Genomic DNA, 19,492 nt, shown 5'->3' on the forward strand with positions numbered 1-19,492 from the left:
GGAAGGACCCAACCACTGCTTAACCTCCTTAAACCAATCCAGTCCACCAACTTGTTTTTCAAGGGTAAATAGTTAATCTACAACTTCCTTGACCGGAATCTGGGTATTACTGGTCCACAGTCATACCCAGAACACTATGACCTTCAGAACTGCAGTGAATGAGATGGACTTTAGCCCTAGGTCTCGGTGTACCGGGAGTAGTGGCATATTTATTTGTAGATTAAGAATTGATTTTCTACATTTATTTTCTGCCATCTCTAGTTGGTTCAGATGATCCATGCCCCACAGTTTGGCGCCATAAAGGGCAGCTCCCAGCCCTTTTGCCAGATGGATTTCAATTTCAGGTGAAATTGGGCGTAATACAGATCGATTAAGTTTCTTGATGATTGCACTATCTGCATGCTGAAGTGTACAAGTGCTCTTTGGTATCTGGAAAGACCATGCCAATTTAGTAGCTAACCTAACTCCCAGATAGTCGAAAACCTTAACCTAATCTAAAATATTTGAACCCAGTCTCAATTTCCCTTTAAAAAATTTGTGTGGGTTAAAGACCATGAACATGGTCGGAGAACAGGTGGTTTCAAGACCCTGTCAGTACATGCTGTTATGAACCTATGTAAAACATTATGAATGCCCATTGGGATTTTGGGGATAAGCAGTGTATCATCTGCGAAAAGAAGGGAGGGAATTAATCTGCCTGCTAGTTCAGAGGATCACCCCCATCAACCATGTAGCACATTGATAAGTCCATTCATGTATAAAGTAAACAAGGTTGTGGCCAGTGCGCAACCTTGTCGTACCCCCTTTATTATGCTAACACTCTTGGATAAATCTCCTCCAGAACTACATATGACCTGGGCATAGTTGTCTTGATGCCAAGGTCCCTAAGGGTAGCCCATAGTTTAGCATGATTGATGGAGTCAAATGCTGATTTGAGATTCACAAACAACGTACTGGTGTCCCTTTTTAATTGTAACTTCCTTCCATATAAGCAGGAGGAAGCAAAACACCTGATCCAAAGTGCTTGTAGATGCCCTAAAACCAGCTTCCAAGTCAAACACAATATTATTTTCCTCTATCCAGGATTGAAAATTAGTCAGAATTAATTTGCAGAACACTTTCTGTGCAGTATCTATAAGGCTAATAGGACTGTAGTTGGAGGGATCCCCTTTCTTGAAAATGGGGATTATTTCAGCGCCCCACCAAGTCCCTGGGATTTGCCCCTCTTGCACAATAGCATTAAAAACTGAGCACAATAAAGGGCCCCATAGGTTTGGCTCAGAGCGGTAGAGATCTCCGGGTAGTCTATCTAGCCCTGGTTCTTTCCCAGGTTGCAGTGTACTAATTGCAGTCACAATCTCTTTCAGGGTAAAGCTGACTAGATCCCCTGCTACTGGCTAGAGAGAAGAGACCATCCCATCCATGATGTAATTATTGTCAGACTCCCGGTCATCCCCAGTGCATAGTTTCCGGAAGTGATCTTCCCAGACCTGTGGATGGATGAAGAAGTCCTCCTCTTTGACCAGATTGACTGTCCCTTTAGTAAGTAGATGTCAGAATAACTGTCAGTCCTTCAGTCTAGATGCCTCTAATAGGGTACGCCAATTCTCTTCCTCCCAGTTTCTTTGCCTCAGCCTGCGACTTGCTTTAGGCTTTTCTTCTCTCTGTAATATCTCTGCTGATACGTTTCTTTATAGCAGAGATTAACTCTGTTCTAGCTTGTCTACAAGTCTCATTATACCACGGCGCATTTCCCCGCCTATTAATGTTGATTTGGCGCTGTTTGTAGAAGTGGCATTTTATTCTCATTAATAAAGTGGGAAAACTTGTCATGATTCTTGCATCATTAGAGAAAGAATCTCTCAAGGGAGGGAGAATTTGAGCTACCTCTGTATAAATATCAGCTAGTGTCTTCTCATCTGAGACTACTTGGGGCCATTTGATCATCCTGTTATTGATTGTAGGGATCACAGGGACCGGCACAGGACTAATATAGTTAATCAGAATAGGAATACCAACTAACTCCATGACAAGTGTATTATAGTCAGTTTCCTGTCTGTCTATGACAGCATGTCATACACTTTAGACTATAAGTCTAGATCAACCATTATTTAGTCTATCTTACTCTGTTCATTCGCCCTTTTAAAAGGGATAGATGCATCTAGGTCAGAGGGCGTCCACCCATTACAAGCACGGACCCCTTGAGTAAGTGTGAAAGACAGGACTTGTTAGCTGACGTTTGTATATCTTTTAATGGGTGGTATCTACAATTTTTTTATGCCTCTTGCTAACTCTCCCTCCTGGACGATATGCTGCACATAATTCATGAGTTTGTAAGTAACATTAAAATCCCCAGCAACTATGAGATAGTGTTCCCTTCTACAGCCCTCAGGAAAGTTCGATAGCGTCAAGATTGTGTTTGAGACCTTATGCTGGCTACTAAAACTATTATAGATATTAGGTAGTTCTATTTTAAACTTCCCTTTTGGAAATGTTAATTCAAGGCCCAAAATATCAGCTGAATCAATTTTGAGCCTACTTGTTTTACAAGCCATATTTGTCTTGATTCAGATTAATAAGCCGCCAGCAGGTCTACCTGAAAGCGATGGTCTGCGTGGAATGCTGTAAGTAGTATACCCCATACTATAAGCTGGTTCAATTGACCAAGTTCCTGAAACAGTCAAATGTGGCATTGGTCCACTAGCTTGCACCACTTTGGGTCAGCCAGTTTGGACCTTAGCACAACGACATTCCATCAAAGGACTTTAACTTGTTGCTCGTCACTTGAGCCTTCCTGTATATTGTAGCCATCCAGTGCCTTAACTCTCCCTAAAGTTTTATCCAACCCATATTTGGCTGCCAGTGGGGCTGAATTATACTGCAGATTGAAGGACATTTTGTTACAATGTGGACTAACCCTCTGGGGGCAACTAAATAAACCTAGGTCAGGCATCTTCTCAATTTCAGCAAAGCCCATATCGAGTCAATCTGGATTATCTAATTCAGCAACTGCCTGGAACCTATTACTAATTGTTAGGCTAAAATCCTCTCTGCCCGGCTGAGGGGTCTGAGTTGGGTGGTCACTGACTGGTGTAATAGCATGTCTGTGCATAAGATGTCTATAGAAATAACCCAGATGTATAATGCCAATCTCCTGAACAGAGCCCTGCAAGCGTATCTCCTAACTCCGTTTCATCCGTTTTTCCACAAGAGCTGGGACTCCGCAGTTTATCATCACACAGTCACCATGAGTAGATTTGAGCAAAGGACCAACCCATCCCACTCTTCTAACAAATAGAATGTCATGGTTGCTGATATTTGTAAAATCAGTGTTGCAAGATAGCCAGTGGCAGACTTTATTTTACAATTGAGTAGTTGACTCATTACTGTTATTGGAGAGACGTGGGACATTTGTTAATATTGCCACCAATTGGCAGCACATTGGAGGGAGATCCAAGATTGCCTGGTTAAATGTAGTATGTGTACCATCGGTTAACGTATTTGAATGCCCTCTATTCAGTCTAACTATCTCATTTTGGGTGGTGCAGGCCTCCTTATACCTGTCCCTATCCCTTAAACGGATGAAACGGAGTTAGGAGATACGCTTGCAGGGCTCTGTTCAGGAGATTGGCATTTTGATACACCCTCCTGCTGTTGGTAGGACGCCAGGCACCGATCCTCCAGTTTGGACAGTACCCTCCCCAAAATCATAACCTCTATTAAAAACAGTGGTTGGTAGGGAAAGCTGTACAGCAGTGCAGTGGTGTTTACTTTTCTGAATGTTTGACCCACCTTCCCCACGGTCACCTCCAAAAGTACTTGCAGGGCTAGCACGGTGGCCTCTAGTTTACCGAGTCTATCCAGAATTGGAGAAAGGCTACTTGACAATACACACTCAAATCTGGTCATCATATTGTCCAAATCAAGGTTTAACTGTGTTTTGGGATCAGGGGTCATAGTCACAAGCTTGGATTTGTTGGTAGGCAGAGGTAGATTCGCCTTTTACCCCAATTGCTGATGTGTGTTCAGAGTTTTCTTTTTGGATCTGGTGCTTGGATCTTGGGTTGATACCACATGTTTCACTTTCATCTTCCTTTTTGGAGGGGGCCCAGGAGCTCATAAGGATGGTTGATGGGGCAAAGTATGAGTAGATAACGAGGACTCAAATGCCATTTCAGCCTTTGATAAGTTGCCAGAAACAATTTCCTCAGAGCCATTTCATTGGTTAGTATCTGTGTGTATTGCAAAAGGTCCCCCGTATCCAAGGATAGGTGACGTTCAACCAGAGAGATTTCATTGTCTATATCCTTGGCGGCACTTACCAGAAAAGAGTCAAGAGTAGCGCCTTGATAACTCATGGGAGTGTCTTCCTTTTTCTCCATTAGTTTCCTTTTAACCATTTCATAACAGGATCGTAGAAGGTTAAGCAGTTAGTAATTGGTAAAGATGTTAAATTACACACTTACTAATTCCCAAAATTGGGGAAAGCTGGAACCAAGAGGGGAGGCCCGGCCCAGACAGACTTAAGACAGACTTAAGACAGACTTAAGACAGACTTAAGACAAACTTAAGACAGACTTAAGACTGACTTAAGACAGACTTGAGACAGACTTAAGACAAACTTAGGACAGACTTAAGACAGACTTAAGACAAACTTAGGACAGTCTTAAGACAGACTTAAGACAAAATCCTAACTTTACTACTACTAAATGCCTTCTGTGAATACCAAAAGTAGTAAGTTTAGGATCTTGTCTTAAGTTAGTTTTGTGAATCGGGCCCAGAGAGAGTAATTTATCTGAAGGAAGACTAAGGGACCTTAGTTTTCATGACTGCATCTTCTTCTGTGCTTCAATAATATTTATGCTTTTTAAGAAAATTTTAACTTGACAAATGCTAATGGTTTGTTAATAAGTCATATTCTCTTTGATTGTGTGCAATTACTATATAGCCATTGGTCATGATACAAAACTCAAAAGCTAAATTATATTTATCTGGGTCTACTAAAACATGCCAAGCAATATGGCTGCAATATGGACCAAACGGCACCCAAAGCGCATTTAAAAACTAAAGGTAGACTTATGCAACACATTTCTTATATGAACCTTCATCAAAAAGATGATCTAAAGCCTATTTCTTGTCTAATACATTAACCTGAGACCACTGTTTACTGTCTGACCAAATGCAAGTGAGAGTAGAAAATTCTGAATGACTTGCTTTGAAATGCAACTTTTGTTATGTTTATCAAGAGAAATGTAATTTCTTAAAGTTGCAGTTCCTAACCCAGTGTCCGCACTGCCTATTCAGGTGGTTCGTGACTGCTTACAAAATTAAATTAAATTATCAGATTAATAAAGCATACACATATAAAAAGCAAAATAAAAAGAAGTTTTGTAAAAATAAAGGGATTTCAAACAGGAGCATAAACATGAAGTTGGTATCCCTATTTTGATTCATGGGAATAACACAGGGAGAATGAGCTGAATGTAGTATGGATGGTCGGTGGCCTCAATTGAAGCACTGGTATGTGCCTGCAAAATGAGACCATACATTAGGAGCAAAAAAGACAGATGAGTCATAGCCTAGCATATTGCTTTGTCTTTTAGAAATAAAAGCAAATTCTGAAAAGCTCCAATCTTCCGGTGAATATGAGGATTTCGAATGTAATTTTTTTTTGTGTGGAATAAAATATGTCACAAGTTTTGTATTTGTTTTTTGCATACTTGTTTCTGTAGTTTTGTGTTTTGTTTTGAGGTTCAAATCCTACAAACTGCTTAGTCTGGGGCCCCCAGCTTGCAGTGGGAGTCCACAGAAGTAAAACGGGTAAGATCCACTGTCTTAGAGAACTGCACTTGTGGTCATCTTTGCAATGCAGTTCCTTTCAGCTGCCAGTGACCTCAAGCCATTATTTCTGTTTACAGGAACCATGTTCGCCACAGTACATGGGTGTGTATTAAAAAACAAAGCAATGTAGAAACGCCTTGTTTCCCGGTGGAATCATGCTTCTTCCGGCTAACTTAGTACAAACAGCAATAGGCAAAGGAAAGCAATGTGTTTGCTTTTTTTAAATGGCTTTAAATCCTTCTCTTGTTTGACATAGTTTAGTACAGGTCAGAGATTCCTGATATATCACTGTACTTGAATTTCCACCAGTCTTGATGCTTCACAGCCCGAAAAAGGTGTCACCTGCGGGTGTGGGGGTGGGGGTGGCAAACTGAATAATATTTAAACACTAACTGAACTTTAACAGTAAGAGCTTTCGTCAGTTAAAGTCAGGCCTTTAAAATACAAATAGACACTAGCTCATCTACAGATAGTTTTGAGGTGTAACTCAATTGAAGGCTGCATTGTCAGAATGGTGTGTCCAGTCTATCCACTTGATTTTCTAATGATCATCATTTAATGAGAAGTGACTGACATTGGTTAGCCATTAGCCCCTTTGTAGCAGAGATCTTAGCTCAAGTCTATGTCACAGTTAAACTCTGTTGTTCCCTGTGTGCAGCTCACACAGACCAGAGACAGGGACAATTACTGCTCCTCTCCTGGTGTCTTGAGTAAGTGCAGCCACAACAGCTACAAGAAAATGACTATGAGCATCATTACGAGTGTCCCATAAAATTTTATGGGCCTATTATTGGATGTTTTCAGACCTTTTATGATTTGAAATTTTGGTCTTTTACACAGAGATTCCAGCTACTGAAAGGAGCCACATTCTGTGCAAAATTCCAGGTGAAAACAGGAGGGAACGAGTGCAAAACACCAATTTCTACATCTTATTCCCCAAAACATGTAATCCCCAAAATTTAACCAACCCCTGGGATTACCTGGATCTCGGGTAATGGAAATTTTGGGCCAGGAGATAACAGGGATTTTAATGGACCACTCATAATAAGATCCTACATGTGGCCTTCCCTCAAATCCTGAAAAAAAGTCAGTTAGCTGAAATCTAGTCCAAGGATACTGGGGAGCTAATATCTATGATTCCTACCTTTTTCGCACGTATTTCCAGATACTGTGGATAAATATGCTGATATTTTTAATTTTAGGAGAATTGGATGAAAATATTAGCTTGAGTGCTGGTGAGGGTCAGCATCTCCAGAGGGACAGGGCAGCGTAAACTTACTGAGGTAACCATTAACTGCTCCATTGTGATATGTTCTTGGCAGGAAAGGAAGAAAGAAGTGTGCCCATTGCCCTGGTATGCACATATTTAGCGGTCTTCTGGAAACGCTTTTTTGCTTTATGAAAAAAGCATTGCAGGATGGCTGACATGTGTGCAAACACTTGGACGGCCATCTTACAATGTTTTTTGCTGTAAGTGACGAGAAAAGCAAATTAGCATTGGCAAAGTGAATACGTCAGTGCCCTAGTGTCACAGGCAAGACCTTCTGGCTTTGCGCATGCTTGTTGTATGATTTCAAATGTGGTCCCTAGACACGTAAGGAAGCAGAATTGCAATGTTGGTGACAACGCATAGAATTTGCACTCCTCTACCCATGGCCCTTTTGATGGAAGGTTATAGGTGCCTAAGGAATAGAAGGAGCTAGGATCAATTACAATTTACAAATTACAGTGTGAGTCATTTGGCCGCACAGTAGATCTCAGAGCCGATTGATGGGATTAAGTATGAATTTATCTCAAATGCATTGCCAAGCTGATGTAAATCAGTTGCAGAAACATAGTATACAAATACAGGATCAGTATGGGATAGCTGAATTGAATAAGAAACAAAGTCTGGTGAAACGATTGAAAGTTTCAGTCTTCTTGCCTATACATGAAGTTGTCTAAGAAGATCTACTAAACCTTATTTTAAACTAGAAATCAGGAAAACGCTATTAAGTCAGGGAAGCATAAAATGGTGTCAGCATAGCAGAACCGCTTCAGAAGTTATCTAAAGGAAAATAATACTGTATAGCATAAAGCCACACAAGAGAGATGTCACAAAGAGGCCTGTACCTCTCAGAATTTAAAGGGAATCTAACTAACCTAAAGTGTGATACCCAATTATACCCACCAAAAGAACCTTTGAGAATCCCATTTCACATGTCTAATTAATATCCATCCTCAAACAACAAAACTTGCAACTAAACTCGAGATTTCTTTCTTTTGGTGCACACAGTAGAATGCTCTCGGAATCCTCCCTTCTCCTTATTCCACTCAGACAGTAGTCCTATCAATAGTCCTACCTTGATTTGTTAAATCTTCTTATCCTTGCCAAAAGAAACTCTTTTCAAGCCTCACTATCTCTTTCTCACACTGTGCCTTTCTTTAAACATGAGCTTATGCAACTGCACCAGCAGAGGCGAGAAAAACATTGCTTGCAAAGCAAATATTCATGTTAAAGTTAAAACATTGAGCAATCCTAGTGCTTAAAGCCTTTGATAGAGCGTCGCAAGATTCTGAAATTTGTAGGGGTGCATGATATTCACCGTTAGTAAGCACCCTCATCTTAATCAATGTATGTTTAGAAGTTTCATAGAAATGTATTGATGTAATCGTTTAACTTAGAGGTGATTAGAAATGTAATAATGCTTTTGTGAGGATTAACGTTGCAAGTTATTGTGAATGTAATCAACAAAACGAATAATCATTAGTTTTGTACAATGCAATGTATTAGGCTAAACATGTGCCATGTTAAAGCTTACGTGTAGGCTGCTTATTTATCTATATGAAAATAGTGTGTAAAGGCTTGATCACCTATATGCTGAAGGGAAGGCCTGTTCATTCCTTATGTTCTCTAATGTTGTAGGCCGAAAATGATTCCCTTGGTAAAGGCTTTGGGTTGCAGGGAAATGTAAAATCTTAAAGATGTGAACTGCCTTTTCTCGTTCCCATGTTTCTGTTGCAGGTGCAAGGACATGTAGCTCGTTAGGGAGAATAGATTTTTGTTTCAGGAGTTAGGATGCTGTGGGAAGCCAACAGGGGAGTGCATTGGAATGTGAGACAGATACATTTGCTGCGCAAGGTGCCTGGGACCCAAGGTCAAGCTAACCGTCATTGAATGCAAGACAACTTTGTGGAAAACTACAGAGAGAAGACCTGGCTGAGGAGGTGTGCAGAAGGGCGTGTTCTAAGATTTTGGGGTTTTGTATTAGGGACAGTGCCCCGTGGGTTGAGCAGATGAGGTTTAGACGAGAAGCTAGAAGGAGCATTTTAGAACGAGCTCTGACTAAGTGAAGGTACTCCGTAAAGGAGTCTTCACTTCTGACACCTTTTCTTGATTCTCTTGCCTGGGAAGGGGATGTTAAGTAGGGATGTCACCTTAGAGATAGAGTAGGGACAGACTAACGTTTCTCTTTTGACTAATGATTCCAAATTTAGACATTGGCCTTACGATTGCCTTTTTGATGATTTTGGAATCTGTAATCCTTTTCGTTTTGAGTCGGATGGGAATCTTACGTAGGCTAGCTTTTGTATTAGTGCCCATTTACCTTTTACACCTCGTTTTGAGGTGTTTGTATGTTCAGTTGTTTTTGGTTGTAATAACATCTTACAAATTTTAGATTCGGAGTCAGTGGTCCTTTCCAACTGAAGTCTAATTTCGGCAGTTATATTTTGATAATTGGTGTTCATCCCCTCCATGCTATCTGGCAAATAAAAAGATCCTGGCGACCGGTGAGGATTCTTGGAGATCAACTTACTGTAGCAAGCATTTCAGTACACATTAAAATACAGATTACATATACATATACCGTTACTATATAGATGTAAAGCACTATTTTAATGGATACATTTTTGGTTATAAAAAATAAGGAGAGTATTATTTAAAGGAATATGTGAACATATAAGAATTACAATGTTATTGAAACTGCACGAATGTTGATATATATAAGTTCTGCAACTCATTACTACTGTAAAGAAAACGTTAATATGCCAACTCATATAAATGTTGAGATTACACCGTAGATGCACTTTCTGTAACTGTTCAAGTGCACTAGATTACAATAATAATGTTACATCACACTAATACATGAGGCCGTACGTAAACATATATGTGGCCTAGTCAACAGTAAAACGGGGAGGCAAAATAGGAAACGTCCTTTAGGATGAACCCAGAATCACGCTGTGCCTTCAGAGCGCCAGCAATTGAACGAATGTGTCTTTAGCACGTAGTCGTTCTGCATGTAAGTCATTACAGCGGCTTGCTTTAGGGGGGCATAATGGTGGAGTGCTGTTGGAATTAAAGTCCAAAACCTTCCCTTCTGTTGCACAGACTGGAGTTGGAATAGTAAATTAAACTATTCCAATATCCAGCGCCCACCCCCCCCCAAGGCAATTTGTTAAAATGACTTGCGTGCAGAACAATTGCGTTCTAAAGACCCATTCTTTCAAATGAAGACATGCGTGAAAAACGCATACAGAATTCCGTCATACAATCGCCAAAATTATGCCTGCTCCATTGGCACATTGCTAAAGTGAAGGCTGAAGTTTGCTGTTACTATGGGCATTCCATACTTTTGCTTTATTTGGTACTGTGAGGAGACAGTCTGCTGATTCCCACATCTTCAATAGTAATGAACTGGGCTGTGAACATTTCATGGGAAGAAGTTCTTTTATCCAGCAAATGGTTACTAAATTTATCATAACGAAAGTGAATGTCTTTCTAGCTGTATTGTGCTATGCAGAGTTTGTGCAGTGCTGCACGATGGGCAGTGTGTAAATCTAGTGCAGACTTTTTTCATTCTTCTGCATTCCAAAAACATAAAAAACAGTACAACTGCACATAGTGCTTAATGTGATTAAAGAAATAAGTGCAGTGTTCCCCATTTGTTTTTAGGAGCCATACTGGGCACCGGTCCTTTCCCCGACACAGGAAGGAAGGAAGGGAGCCGATTTTGTTACTGCACCCAGTATCAAAATTAGCAGGCCAGTCACTTTCCAACGTCTAGGGTGTAGAGGGGCAACTGGTGTGATCAGGGCCGGACTGGCCGTAGCGGGCACCGGGCAATGCCCCGGTGCGCCGCACGGGTGGGGGTCGGTTTTAGGCCCCCGAGGGCCGTTTTTGTTACAGGGCCGTTTTTGCAGCATAGCTTCAAAATCGGCCCTGTTACAAAATCTGCCGAAAACCGGCCCTGGCAAAGAGCTCGGCGGCACTTTCAAACCCCCGGGGGGGCCTGCCGAGCACTTTTCCAGGGCCGGTTTTGGTTCCCAGTCCGGCCCTGGGTGTGATGTAATCGTCGGGACAGTTCAGTCTGTAAGCTTTAGGATGGCGAGTCCGAGTCAGATGAACGAACTAAGCACCATTGTCCATTTTTAATCTCTACTTGTCATAGAGATAAAAGACAGACAAGAGCACTGAGAGCTCACGCTGTTGCAGATGTTGATGTATGCGTTGTGCAGGTTGGAGAGCCTGGTTAGGGAATGCTTGGCCAAGTGAAGGTGGAACATTGCTTGTACAACGGTCAGGGAAATGGTGGGTAAGTGATCATTTAGCATTCCAGTTGCAAAATGCAAAATTGGACTGTTAAAGGATGTGATCCTGAATGAAACACCGTAATTGAGTGGGAATTTGTGGAACCTTATGTTGGATAATTTTATTTATTAACATAAGAAATGTAACATGATCCCTTTAAGAACATTCCCGGGGTGAGATGGCATCTGAGTGAGGCCACCACCTACCTCTTTCCACTGGATATTTCTCCGTGCCATGAAACCAGATTATGCGCTGGGGTTACTGCCTGACCGGAGATCTCTATGAACCCACTCCGGCAGAACAACTAAGCGGGCACGGGCACGCTCCTGCTGGGAAAGGACGGGCTCCTGCTTTGGCCGCTGGGAGGCTCTAACGTGGCTGCTGCTGATGGCAGCCGCTGGGGCCATGCACGTTAATGGATCCTGCTCGTCCTGGTTGCCTGGATACAGCAATGCTCCACAGGCTGGCGCGCAGACTGCAGAGTTAGCGGTGATGGCTGCTCACGGAAAAGGAAAACCACGGATGGCGGCCCCTGCTACCACCTTCATACAGTCGCGCCGGGAAGGGGCAGATGCTAAATCCGAGGGCAGGGAAGGAGATCCTTGTACTGGTAAGGGGGACAAGTAGGAAAATGAAAAAAAAGAGCCTCATGTAAAGACAATCTGCTGACACTTACAGGCGTCCGGAGAGTTAGGGAGGTAATGGTGATAGTAATGGGGAAGTGTGTAACTTTGTGAACAGCTCTACAAATACTGCAACACCCGGAATACAAGGGGAGAAAAATCAGAATCCCCTAGCTAAAAGTGTGATCCCTTTGCTGGCAAACTGTGATAACACTATCCTGGAAGCACCTTCACATAACTGCCCGGCGGATGAGAATGGAAGTAATGATAATTGCTCCCCTGATATACCTACCAACAAATTAAATGATGAGGAGGGTGTTAGTACACCAGATATGACAAGCAAAAGTTACCATGGCGCATCTAGAGGGAGTAAGTCTCAAAGAAAAACTATGGAGACAGGATGTTTATCCCTGGAGTCTTTGGAAAAGTTTTTCTCTCTAACTGAAGAATCAGAGGTATCTGACCCCAGCGTATTTGCTAGTAGCGATGACGGAGGCTCTCCCTCAAGTAATAGCAGCCTACAAGGGAAGGGTGCCATCTGTAAAAACCCAAATGGACATCTGGGAAAAAGGTTCGCAAGAAAAATCAAGGTGATAATGAGGCTAAGAAGGGATTGGTTTGGGATTATTCAGGTACACAACTGTTACCCCCTGAAGGTGTAAATGGAAAAGAGAAACTATCAATTGGGAATCCAGGGGGTGAACTTGAGCTATCAAACAATGGAAAGGTGGCTGAACCCTCCCTATCTTTGATCTTGCAGTACCTGCGTCTATTCCAGTATGATTTCAGGTCCAATAATCGTCAAGCACGGCTGGCCTCAAAAAAACTCCAAGGATCCGTATGAAAGATTGGGAATATCTGTACTGATATCTCAGAGAGACTAAGCATGGTAGAGACACGTACTGAGGCATTAAACAATGCAGTTGACACGCTGAAGGTTCATGCTACGTCTCAGGAGAGCACCTTGAAAGATGTTATGTGGAAACTGGAGGATTATAAGAATCGCCAGCGCCGCAATAATCTGGGGTTGCGAGGGATTCCCGAAAATTGCCCGGGCAATGATATAAGGAAATTTATAATTAATCTGCTGAAAGGTTCCCTACCCGAACATTCTCACTGGGATTGGGACTAGGAAGTACAACGTGTCCATCGATTTCCCTTGTCACTTGCAAGGCACTCATCCAGTGAGCGGACGCTGCCGTGTGCTATATTGGTCTATTTTGGAAACATTTTGTTACGCCAGGCTGTGTATGACCTAGCCGGACCTAATGCTAAAAGAAACTTTGAGGGTTTCTCCTTTTTTGCCAAAAAGATTTCGCACATGCTACTGTTAAGAGGAGATGGCAGCATAGACAGCTTATGACCCCTCTCCAGACTGCAGGGGCTACAGTATTTTTGCGAAATCCAGCCAAGCTGAAAGTTAGCTATCATGGTCAGAATTTTTGCTTCACTTCTGAAATCCAAGCCCAGAAGGTACTGGATGATATCTTAACAGGGGCCATCGGTGGTAAACAAAAAAAAAAAAAAGCTTGTAACTTACTAGGAAAAATGCTGGTTAGAGGCTGGAGATTCCTCTTTATGGGAGAGCTGTATTTTCATATATGTATATTTGAACACTGGTGGAGGGGGAGAGGTGGAGGGAGAAGAGGAGTGGTCCAGAAGTCCACACGCAGACTCATGGCTGAGACTGATTGCCTAGGTTGTGGCGGTGGGTGGGGGGTGGTAAAAGGTTGGGGGGATTGGGAAAGGGTGGGGGTTGGGATTCTCAGACAGGTGAGAAAAGGGGCTGGCTTAATGTGTTTTTTGTCACATTCATCACATTTGTCACATAAGTCACATTAGATGAAAGGAGTGAGGGATCGGTGTGGTGGGATTGTTGTATAGTGATGTGGTGCCAGAATCGGGTTAATGTTAAAAGTTGACATGGGCAGACTTAGAATCGCAACTATCAATATCTGCGGTCTCAATGACATCAAGAAAAGGCAGAGGGTAGAGGTTGGATTACAATCGTTTGGGGCAAATAGTATTTGCCTCCAAGAGACACATAGCAAAGGATCACAAATGCATGTACTAAAAACACTGGGGTATAGGGTGATTAGTGCAACAACGCAGGGGCCAGGGTTCGAGACATTGCTATATTGGCTAAAGGAGGTGGGATCCAGTTCACATGGTCATGCTCTGATAAGTTTGGCCGGTGGGCGATTACTGAATGTCAATATAGTATGGGTAAGAAACTGACACTATGTACATTATATGGATGTAATAGCGACGATCCTGGTGTACTTGATACTATTTCCAGTGAATTTGCTCATTGTCCTCTTCCACTTATTCTGTGCGGGGACTATAATTTTAACATACCCAGTGTTTGGTCTCTGGAGGCCGGATGGAGATATATGGGTTGGAAACCAAAGTGTTTCAGGCATTAAGGAATCTATGCCAGGCCCATGGTCTGATTGACTGCTGGCACCTAATCAAACCAAACAAGCCAGGGTATATTTATTCTAACCCACTTATGACTCATGCTAGACTGGATTATATGTTCGTTTCTAATATGCTGAGCTCAAAATGTCATATAGAAAAGCTACCTCGGGTATTATCAGACCATAACCCGTTGGTCCTCGATTTAGAAGTGGAATTAACCAGCCCAAACTTAAGATTGTGGACATTTGAAAAATCAATGCTGCTAAATGAGGAACATTTTATACAAATGAGACAGTGGATCCCAATGTTCGTGGAGGATAATATGGGGAGTACATCAATCGAGGTGGTGTGGGATCCTTTGAAAGCGGGTATTAGAGGGAAACATTGCGGTATTCCTTAAATCTGAACAAAGGTGCCAAGCTAACAATAAAGGTTTTACAGGATAATTTGGGGCGGCTGAGGAGTGTTTGGTAAGGGCTGTACATGAGGGAAAGGATTTGGAGATAGAATAACAACGGGTGGCGATCGCTAAAGCCGCCATTGCTGATATTATGGCAGATAGAGCAATGAGTAAAGCAACAACTCAAAAAGAAACAGTGTATGAGTTTAGGGAGCAGATTGGTCACCATTGGGCAGTTCGTACCTGGCAGCAAATAACATCTAACACAATCCGAGAAATTAATGACCCTGAGCTAGGACGGATTATCAACCCAGATTTAATTAGGGCTGCATTCAGGAGGTATTATCAAACATTATATACGGCTGACACTGGAGTGGACCAGAGTGATAAAGGAATATCTTGATTCAGTCCCTCTTTTAAAAGACCAGGAAAGTTTAGACAGCCCTCCTCAGTGGGATGAGATTTTACTGACCATGAACAGCTTAGCAAAAGGAAAAGCAGCTGGTAAGGACGGTATTCCGACTGATTTCTATACCACGTTTTCCTGTCAGTAAAAAGAAATTATAAACAAATTATTTGTACATATTTTCAATGGTGGGCGGTCCCCGGGATCATGGTCTCTGGCAAAAATTGTGGTTTTCTTAAAAAATAATCAATCCTCCTTACAATTAGGCTCCTACCGTCCTATTATCTTGATAAACAGTGACTCTAAAATCTATTCAAAGTTATTGTCCAGCTGACTTTCATAATCCATAAGGTTATCTCAGAGCGACAGCATGATTTGTTCCCGGGAGATCTACAATTGAAAATGTCCAGAGAGTTACAGCACTATTTCGTATCACCAATGTTGCAGGAGACCCTATGGCTCTTATCCTATTGAATGCAGAAAAAGCTTCTGATCGGGTCTCCTGGCAATATCTATGGACGGCCATGTCTATAATTGGTATTAGCGATGGTTTTATTCGAGCGGTCAAAAAATTATATGTCAAACCATCAGCGGTAGTAATGTCTGAAAATGTGTTAGTTTACCGGGGGACCAGGCAGGGCTGCCCTTGCTAAACTATTTTATTTGCAGTGTTTATTGATCCTTTTATCCGCAGGTTAGAAAATAATGAGCTAATACCGTCAATATGGTCATAGAACTGGGAAACTAAGACCTTGGCCTACGCAGACGATATTGCCCTTGTTACATCAGATCCAAATGCTGCCATAAAGGTAATTGAAGATGAGGCTGAGTGCTTCGGGCATATCTCTGGGTATGTTCTGAATCAAGATAAGACGCAGGTTGTTCTTACTGATAAAGTCAAGATGATAGACAACAGGGTATTCGAAAAGGCCACATATCTTGGTATTAGTATAACCTCCAGGTTGGAGAATGTGGTCAAGGACAATATGGAGCCTCTAATGTTGAATACTAAAAAAGATCTCGCAAGGTTGAATAACCTACACTTATCCATAGGGCGAAGGTGTAATGTAATAAAAATGCTCTTTTCCCGAAATGTATATATCTTTTTAGGGCCCTCTGTTTAGAATTTACTCCTCAATGGTTTAAACCAATAGAAAATACATTCTCCCATTTGTATGGGCAAATTCACGACCTTGCCTAGCCCTTAGGTTTCTTACCCTACCAAGGGACAGGGGGGTTAGGCTCTCCCAAACCTGAAACTATACTATTGAGCCTCTACACTGATCTATAGTCGTGAGCTGCTTAGGGCGAATGCCGATAACACATGAACTGCTAAGGTTCCTTCTCTGTTTGAACTTATGTTGGAGGGAGGGACGGGAGGATGCTTCTGGCGACAACAATACAACAGGTATTACAAAAAAGTTTGTATTAGAACTCTTTTTAGTGCCTTTAGAGTATGGAGTGCTATACGTAGAACCCTGGGAATTGGTAGATTGTCTTTTTATACACCTATATCTAATAATTGCAACCTTCCTGAGCTCTTTGGAGATTATTTTGTATATGGATAAATGGATTAGGGCTGGAATAGATCAGATTGGCTGTTTTTTCTTCTCCCTCGCAGGGCTCCGGTCCTTAGATGAGATGAAAGAAGAATATATTCTTGATTGGAGAGATTTTGTTTTAAGGTTTTCAGGACTAGGGATTTCCTCTTACGAAAAGGAGGTGGTTGGGTCAAGTTTGAGAAACCATTGAAAGTATAGTTAAAGATAAAGTAAGTTCTATCGGGGAGATCTATGGCCTTATAAATGCTGCTATGCCCAATGATTTGGGCACATGTTCTCAAAGATGGCAGCTGAAATTGGGGGTTTTAGCCGAGATTTTTTTGTATGCGAATGAGATGTCACAATCTATTTAATGTCCACTAGGCTACAAGCACAAGACCTGTTTTTCTTAATACTATACGCCCGACAAAATAGCAAAATGGGAGCCTGGAAAGGGAAAATTATGTCCAAGTTGTGCACTTTATAATGCTGCTATCATTCACATCTTTGCATCTTGTAACGTATTGCAAAAATTAATCAAGGATATATCAGATTTTTTATCGGAGTTGTTAAAAATTGAAATAATATTGTCAAAGGATATAATAATGTTAGGGATCTCAGAAGCAAATCAAATGGGGAAGGGACATACATTGATATTTATATCTATGGTGGTCTAAAGGATGTCTATTGCTTCCTGGCTGGACCCTAGGTCACCTGCTTTTTAACAATGGTTAGCCAGATTATTAGCAACGTGTAGTTTGGAAATAGCTATATATAAATGGAAAGGGAGCCGCTTACTCCGAAAAGGCATAAAAATCTGGGACCCCTTGATTACATGGATTCAAGGTCAAAGAGGGACATGACAGAGTATATCTATTTAATCACCCCTGTGGTTTTTCTGGCTGAATAATGGCTTTTATCTTGTAAGAGGAAATCTGCCCATGTCACTTTAGGAATTTCTATTGGTGTCACATAAATTGTGATTTATCAGGATTGTATCGGATTGACAGATCCTTGGAAGGTTATATGTATTTCAATTATGAAATGATGTAATGTATTGCACTGCACTTGCACTTGCTTAATTATGCTAGATGTATTGAAGTTTTACCTGTCTGAGGTGGGGGGTGGAGGGGACCAGGGCTGGGTGGACCGATATGTATTTAAAATAAAATGAATAAAGATTATTCAAAAAAAGAAAAGAAGTGTAACATGATTGGAAGTACTGCATGCCCACTCCCCACCCTGAGAGTTTTTTCCCATCCCTGCATGCTTCACTGTCATCCATGGAAGTTAGTAAGTCTGGTCATAATGCAGCTTCATTTGAGAATCTCTCTTCACTAGCTAGAGACTCATCTCCCGCCTCCCCATGCACCCCAGGCCATCCTGAGAAGGAACACACCTAGATCAGCTTGTTAAATGATCCAATGACAGGAGTCTGCAGGACGGAAATCTGTGCAACAACCTACACGTCACTGGTTCAATTTTCAATTTCATGCTGGGTCACCCAGCCTTTTGTCACTCAGATTTGAATGAAATACGCGTGTTGCATTATCAAAGAATAACAGCAATTCTCAGCACTGCTCCAATATGTTTAATTTGAAACTACTGGAAATTCTCAGCAGCAAACAGGTACTCTGGGACTAGAAGTACTTGCACTTTGACATTTCCTTTTCATGCAATGTTTAGGACCATTTCACTGTTAAGAATATCTACCCACAGATATCGCCATATTCACCAACTCACCAAAATGCATGGTGGACAGGGGGCGTGATATGGGGTGGGCATACGGGTATTGCTAAGGGGCATGGCTAGGTTTTAAACCTTTCCAAGCTTTGTATGCAAGAAATCTGAATGCATTGTAAAAGTGTCAGAAGTATCTGTCCCAATAGTTATTACACTAATAACCATAAAATAGCACTTACTAACACATATTAATTACTACACAAAGTAACCCTCTTTTCTTGGAACCTTAAAATAACAAAAGAGTGAGGAAAAACCAATAAGGTTCTAAATATATGCCTTGTCATTTGCATGCAGCTCCTTGATGCATGGTCATAACTCACTAAGCTCTAGGACAAGGATTTTAACTTCTGATGTGCAGGTAATACAAGGATCTCTACAAGAATAACCGTAACCAACTGAGCTATCTAGAGAAAAACAATTCTGCTGCCTGCTGTGCTTGCCAACCAGCACTGTGACCCTCAAAGCAATGTTATGGTGTGTTGAACTTTTGATTACATTGCCCTCAGATATTTCCAGCAAGTGCATTCCCCACCGCCTGCATAATATTTGCACTTCAGGCACCAGAAAACCCTCTAGTGTGGAGGATGCACACTCCGCTAGGATGGATTTTATCCGTTATCTAAACAGATGCCAAGAGATAGAAGGATTCACTGACAGTCTAGATGAATGAATAGAGCCTACGCCCAACACGGTACCCTGAAAGGATTCCTTATTCACCAACGCTATGGTCATTGTTATTTGGATATATAGATGATGAATGTCTGACAGAATATCGATGGACAGAAAATCGACCTACAAAAATATCGACACAAAAATATCGATGTCAAAAATATCAAAATCCTATCTACATAATGGTAAGTACGACAATATCGGGAAAAAAATATAGTTGTTAAAAATATCGAAGTTAAAAATATTGTTTTTTTTAAATGTTTCAATAATAATGTAAAA

This window comes from Triturus cristatus, chromosome 2_2 (assembly GCF_964204655.1).
Source record: "Triturus cristatus chromosome 2_2, aTriCri1.1, whole genome shotgun sequence".
Classification (NCBI taxonomy): Eukaryota; Metazoa; Chordata; class Amphibia; order Caudata; family Salamandridae; genus Triturus; species Triturus cristatus.